We start from the raw sequence: 7,315 nt of genomic DNA on the forward strand, positions 1-7,315 counted from the left end.
CACTCTATCAAATAATTATTAATAAATAAATTTTAATTTTAAAATTATTATATAGACTAATTAATATGTAAAATTTAGTGTTTATCTATATATTATATATATATATTAACTAAATCTCATCAGAAAAAGTGGAGAATCCTATTGTGAAAATTAACCCTATCTCATGGAATATCAAGATTAACCTCACACAATTATGGCAAGTCTATTTCATACCCTATAGCATCATTAATGCACCTACCTGACAACAGATTGACGTCACCCGGAGAGCCGATCATGGGGATGCATCCATGCATCCACATCTCATCACTCAGCTCCGGCAATGTTCCCGGGCAGCTCCGTAGCTCTGACTCCCATTAATGCACATCGCCTGGATATTTGTTGCGGCAACAGTCCCTCTATTTCAAATTTCAGGTTTGAGTTTTAAGCGGGATGCACCTTTGTATACGATACATATACGATTGAATTTTGAAAACCCTCCAAACTTTGAAATTTGAATTTCAATCCGTTCTCAAATTTTTGGAATGAACTGATGACAGAACCATTGTTGGGTTTCCACCATGGTTTTTGTGTTACATTCGCCCAGTGCTGACGTTTCATGAAGTTTGTGGTGAAAGTATCAAAACATTTCTGAACGAATGCCTCCGCCTCCTCCTCCTGGTTTGAGGTCCCAATCCCTGCCGTGGATGAATGGGGTCGAGGACTGCGTGGAAATTTTGGTCAACACACGCTGGGAGCTGGAGTTTCCGTTCATCGAATACACAGAAAAGGAGATAGAGAAGCCCATCTGGGCAGCAGGGCCTTTTCTGCCCTTCTCCTCTTTCTGGAATCAGTCAGAACCATGTACTGCTATAACGCATGATAGCGCCATCTGCAACAGGAAGAGAAGTATCGATGAAGACCGATGTCTGGAATGGTTGAATTCCAAGGTGCTTGTATCAGTTCTCTACGTTTCCTTCGGCCGCATAATCTGTCCCTCCGATGAAGAGATGACAGAGCTCGCTCTTGGATTGGAAGCTGCCCAGAAGCCATTCATTTGGGTTTTATAGAACCATCGCCGTCCTCCTCCTCCTCATCCTGATCATCGTCCTCATTATCATTAGGTTAGTAATGGCAGAGGAGGAGAGTACATGCTTCCAGAGGGCTTCAAAGGTCGAATCGAGGGATTGGGTTTGATAATCCGTGGTTGGGCGCCTCAGCTGCTCATACTCTCTCATCCCTCCACGGGAGGATTTCTCTCACACTGTGGATGGAATTCCACTGTCGAAAGCATCATCCAGGGCGTTCCTATCTTGGCATGGCCCACGAGAGGAGATCATCATTACAATGCCAAAATGCAGGTTAGTCACCTCCAGGTTGCTGCCATGGTTGACCGGCCAACCCAGGATGGACGGATGAGCAGGAAGGAAATTGGCAATGGAGTGACGTTGTTGATGGATAGCGAGCATGGAGTCCAAATGAGAGAAAGAGCAGCGTCTCTTAAACTCAAGTTGGGCTCTAGCTGCCCCTCATCTTCTGAAGCAGTATTAGACACGTTTGTTAATCACCTTTTATCGAATCAGTCTGAAGTTCTTGAAAGGAACATAATTGTGTAGTGCTGAAGTTATCACAATGAAATGAGCGGAGGCCCTAGAATAAAATGCCCAACGTGCAGGTGCAGAAATTGGGAAAACAATGAAATGGGAGGAGGCCATATATTGTTCACCCATTTTACTGATGTAAAGGTTGTGATGTGGGACCTGCATCATAATGCCCAGATGATTTTGCAATGAAGTTTTGGTTGCGAATTCAACTTAAAGAGGCTTTACAATTTCATTATATGACCGAAGAATGTGATATTATGTTTCTCAATTTCATTATTCTACAGAACGATGTGATTTTATTGTGCATCATTCTTGACGTTTAACCTCTACACAATTCTATTTTTCGAAGGCATATCTCTTCCTCGACGTACCCAGCAATATGGTTTCATTCAATCCTATAGATTTTGATTAAATATGCGGTGAAAATGAATTGTATTAGTTTCACTAGTACAAGGATTGATTTGAATTATTCAAATCGATTTATTTCTCTAAACCTCTCAAAAACACTTAAATTGAATTTAGTTATCTATTATTTCTCTAAACCTCTCAAGTGTTCACGTCTTCTGAAGAGGAAGACGCTTTCCCTAATGCCATTCAATTTGAATTTCTATATAAATAAATGTTTTCTTTAGCTGTTTTTGTCCTCTACTCCAATTGTAAATAAAAATAGCAATAGGTATGATAGCAATCAGTTAAACCATAAAAAGAAGTTTCTTATTTTTCAAGTTTTTAATTTAAGTTTAAATTGTTTATAGGGAAGAAAGTATTATTATTATGTTATTGGTATGATTATCAGTTAAACCATAAAAAAAAAAGTTTCTTATTTTTTAAGTTTTTATTTAAAGTTTAAATTGTTTATAGGGAAGAAAGTATTATTATTATGTTATTGGTCTGATTTCTCATGAAGTAGGTCGGTAAGCATAGCTAATCTTGTAAATATTTTTTCAGTAAAGTAATGCTAATGCTATTGCCTGAATTATTAAAAAAAACAAAGAAAAAACATTTATGTTGAAGCAACAGTTTATAGGTGTGATGTTTGATAAATTAATATGATGAATTTGTAATGTGCTATACTATTTGCTAATTTTACAAGTTTACATGAAATGAGGGAAGTTGTGGAAATAGTTATGGACTTAGTTGATTTAAATAAGTTTTTATGGTCACTTATAGTTATATAAGGTACTATTGGTACACTAAATTAATAAGTTTTATGGTCACTTATAGTTATATAAAGAACTATTTGTACACTAAATTAATATTGGGGAATGACATAATTTAATAGATTTTCTACTAAATGAGGGAAGTTATGGAGATATTTATAGAGTTGGTTGAAATGATCACCTATAGTTATATAAGGGACTATTTGTAGACTAAATTAATATTAGGGGAATGAAATAATTTAATAGATTTTCCCCTTAGAGGGTTTTCTTGATCCCTTTGTTCCTTCATATTTTTTTGTGTAATTTTTTTCATGTTTTTGTTGTGGGCTATTAAAGCCAACAATGGTATTAGAGCATTGGTAAGGAGTAATAGAGGAAGCTAGTGAAAGACTCGAGAGATTGCTATGAACCAAGGGTGTTGTGGATTGAGGGTTTGTAGAAAGAGAACAACATATTTTGCACAAAACCTTCGAAAAAATAAATAAGAAGTCATCACTACCCGCAAGGAAGGTCGTGAATGCAAGAACATGGAAAACCATTGTCCAACATTTGGGCAGTGTGCAAGAGTTGTTTGGAAGTAGTTGTAAACTTTCTTTGGCATTCAACTATGAATGTGAGTGGATTAAGGAGATGTAGTCACCATAGTTAATACTGAAGATCCTAATATTATGAGCTTAATAGCCGTAACCAGGAACAATCATATTGGACGAGTATCCACTATGTGGAACTATGATCAATTGTCCCAAATTATATACTTGTTTCCAGGAAATATGCAAGACTCACCATCGACATTCAAAACCTAGATAACATTCAACACAATTGGTGCCTCTACAATTCGAAAAGAGGAGTGAGAAAATTTTTTGAAAACAAACTAATCTTCTCCAACACCTTTAAGTATGAATTCAACAATGTTTTTGATAAAGATTTAAATGATAAATGCAAAACCATTCAATGGACTTGGCATTAGTTTTGCAATTCATATTTATTGTTTTGTATTTCTTTGTAGTTGTAGCAATAGTCGTATTTGAGTGTTATTTCATTCTCTTTGATTAAAAAATTGTTAGTTTGTTAAAAGAAAATTTGTAAATTAAATGGGAAGGAACTCATAAAAAAGAGGAGGCACTCACAAATAAATAAGCCATTATTCTTAAATTAAATGGAAAGGAACTCATAAAAAAGAGGAGGCAATCACAGATAAGGGAGCCATTACTCTCTCCTTCACGCTAAAGAAAATAGCAATGGAGAAGTTAGATGAGAGAAAAATTGGAAAGAATGAAAGAAAAAGAAACAAAAGAAGAATGAAATAAGCAATTTTCACATGTCATTTTTAGAATTTGGTAATGTTTTAAATGTTGTTGAAAAAAATTATGGGACTCTATATCGAAGAGAGTAATGTATTATACATTTCAAGACTTGTAGTGAAATGCAGAGTTTTTTCATGGTCTATGTGGATTCCTCTTATGGATATTTTATAATATATAATTTGTTTTAAATTATTTTTTAAGAGTGGTTTAAATAAGGAGTCCTCATAAAGTAGAGTTAAAGTTGACAAGTCCAATCAAATTTAGACTGAATTAAAGTCAAGTGAAAATTAAAGTTATTGATTTATTTTATTGAAAAGAGAAAAGAAGAGGGTTGCATGATTAATTATACCCAACATTCCAAAGAGTTGGTCCAAGCTGTAAAAGTCTAGCCATAATAAAGTGGATTTCCCTAGGTATTTCGTAAGAACCATTGATTGAAGCCTACATGCATTATTGTGGTAGCACATGTAATTATGTAGCATGTATGCTCTTATGCATAGAGAGGATGCAACATCAAGTTGTGGAATGAACCACTAAGTAGTTATGAAGGTGGAAAGTGTACTTGTATGCTACCTTTATGTGCAATAAAAGAACATGAGTCTTGACTAAGGAATGAATGTCAGATGGAGTAATATTATAATGTGAGAAGGTTGGGATCAAATTATGATTAAGAAATTTTAACATGTTGATGAGCCATGTGGGTGAAAAGGATTCTTAGAGAATTGGTGAGTACATTAGATGTCACTCATGTATCTTAGTAGATTGAATTCTTTTTTATTGACATCAATGATCAATTGTTTGCGGGAAGAAGCAGAAAGCTCATGTAATAATCAATTTAATGTAATGATTGTAGTGAAACATATAGATGAAGAATTAAGAAGAAGATGCAATTCCAAATGAATGAAAAATTTGTTACAAGTGTAAATGAAAGAAGAAGACTTCATGAATGAAGTATCCAACGAAGAATGATGAAAAAATGGATGAATCAATGAAAATAGAAGATGATAGCCAAAGAAGACTAATGAAGAGACATGAGGAAGCAGATGACATGACAAAATAAGATGATAGTTAAATAAAGAAAATGAATGATGAAGTGTAGTAGAAAAAGTAATGATAGGATGAAAGAAGATGATGACAAATATAATGATGTAGTAACAAAAGGAATGTCATGGGAAAATGAATGATCAAGACATAAAGAAGAAAGAAAGATGGTGAACATGTGTGAATGAAGAAGAAACTAGTGAAGTTGTATGTTCATGAAAAGAAGTGTATCCATGAAAATTTAATCTCTAAAAAGCTTAATGGTTCCTAATGTTTTTGGATCATGGAAAGAAAATTATCTTGATCCAATGTTTGTATAAGTGATAGATGACCTAAATAAAAAATTCAATTGAATGTACATGAGTCAATGTTAATCTAAATCTAATGAGGCAAGTCCATCCATATTGAAAAATTTGTAGTGCTCTAAAAACCATTTTTTAGGGAAAGGTTTGTAGTAATCTAAAACCACTTGTCATGACAATGCAATGTTTTGTGGTAATATGAAACCATTTGATGGTTTGTGGTCATCCAAAACCACTAATGTTTTTCGTAAAAAAAAATCCATTTGATGTCATGTATTATTTGTGGTAAGAAAAAACCACTTGAGGGTTGTAATAGTTAAGGGTAAGCCAATGTAAAACCTTGAGATGTGATGGTTGAGGGTCATCCACAAAATCCCATAGGTGTAATAGTTATAGGTTAGCCAAATAAAACTCAAGATGCAGTTACTAGTAATCTAAAGAAAACCCAAGATGATAATTGGTCATGATGTAGGTAAACTGAAATTGTTTATATTTTTGCAGGTACAAGATGAAAATTGAAGAATATCAAGGCTGAATAATGAAAAAGACCAAATATCATAGAATACTTAAGATGAAAAAAAGAGCATAAAATATGAAGATAAATAAATGATCACTTCAAAAATACTTGAAGAATACATATTGATATCATAAGCACTCATTAAAGGGGAATATAAAGAGATCACTCCTACATGTGCTGTTTAATAAATCAATATGATGGATTTGTAATGTGTTTTAATAATGTAGACCAATTCTAAAATTATGTGGGAAATGAGGGAAGTTATGGAGATATGGATTTGGTTGAACTAAATAAGTTATTATGGTCACCTATAATTGTATAATGGATCATTTGTACTATGAATGCAATATGGGTGGAATAATATAATTTCATAAATGTTTCTTTATTGATCTTATGTCCCTTGCTTCATACCTCTTTTATGTGTTTGCATATGTTTTTTATAGGCTATTAAAACCAACACACTCTACTTCTAGTCATATAGCTTTCCTATTAAGATATGTAGCAGCAACTCTACAAAATTTGAGCCAACATCTTTGCATGGAGTCCTCCATAAAACACATCGGAACATTCAAAATTTAGATAGTTTGGAGTGTATCTGATTGAACACATTGAGAAGATTTTAGTCCAATATTAATGAAGTATAATAAAGAGAATTCAAATTTTGAGACATCTCATAGAAATAAACTATAATTGCAGATCTTAAAATTAATTTGAACATTGGTTAGAATGGCTTTTTGGACTTTAAAGAAAGCTTCGTCTAAGTAAATGATAGCCTTGGAAAAAAACATAATCCATTTTAAAGATGCCAACTTTATAAATTGAAGCATAATCTATGCATCTTCAAAGTTGTTCCATCATATCACTCACCAACCGATAGGTCTATAGTTAATGCAATGATTTAAACCTCTAAGGTGGCTCACTAGAAAGCAGAGGCAATTTTTCAAAAATACGGAATGTTAGGTTGTATGTACATGAAAACTATGGATTTCCTCTTTTATTATTAGGATATATGTATGTATATATTAAACGTTGCTATTAAATTTTTGAACAAAGGTTCAATTGGTGGCAATCTCGAGGAGGGACACGTATCAATGACCATTTAACTTTGTACATTTTCCAAATAAACAAAATACGGTTTCTGATGTGAGGTTTTAATGCACTTTAATTATTTCGCCCTGCCCTTTGTACTGGCCTTGGTTTTGCAAATGCAGTCATTTCACACCTGCTGAGGGAAACTAGGAGTTGGTCTCCATTCTTGCATCCGCTGTTGATTTGGTACGGCTCTGTGTGTGCGTTGTGCCTTCGCTTGTCTCTTGTGGTGGTTTGTTTGCTGGTTCTCGGAGGTTTTAGGTCGACTTTCAATCTGCAAGTTGTTTCATTTATTCTTTGTTACCGAAGCTCATGCTTCGTC

At 33.9% G+C, this 7,315-nt stretch overlaps 1 pseudogene; it reads left to right on the forward strand.

Moving 5' to 3' along the window:
* Nucleotides 1-635: 635 nt before the first annotated feature.
* LOC149159106 (zeatin O-glucosyltransferase-like) lies at nucleotides 636-1,873 on the forward strand (annotated as a pseudogene).
* Nucleotides 1,874-7,315: the final 5,442 nt, after the last annotated feature.

Source organism: Pinus tabuliformis, chromosome 5_2 (genome assembly GCF_031772625.1).
Source record: "Pinus tabuliformis cultivar Carrire ecotype Pingquan chromosome 5_2, CPIR1, whole genome shotgun sequence".
NCBI lineage: Eukaryota > Viridiplantae > Streptophyta > Pinopsida > Pinales > Pinaceae > Pinus > Pinus tabuliformis.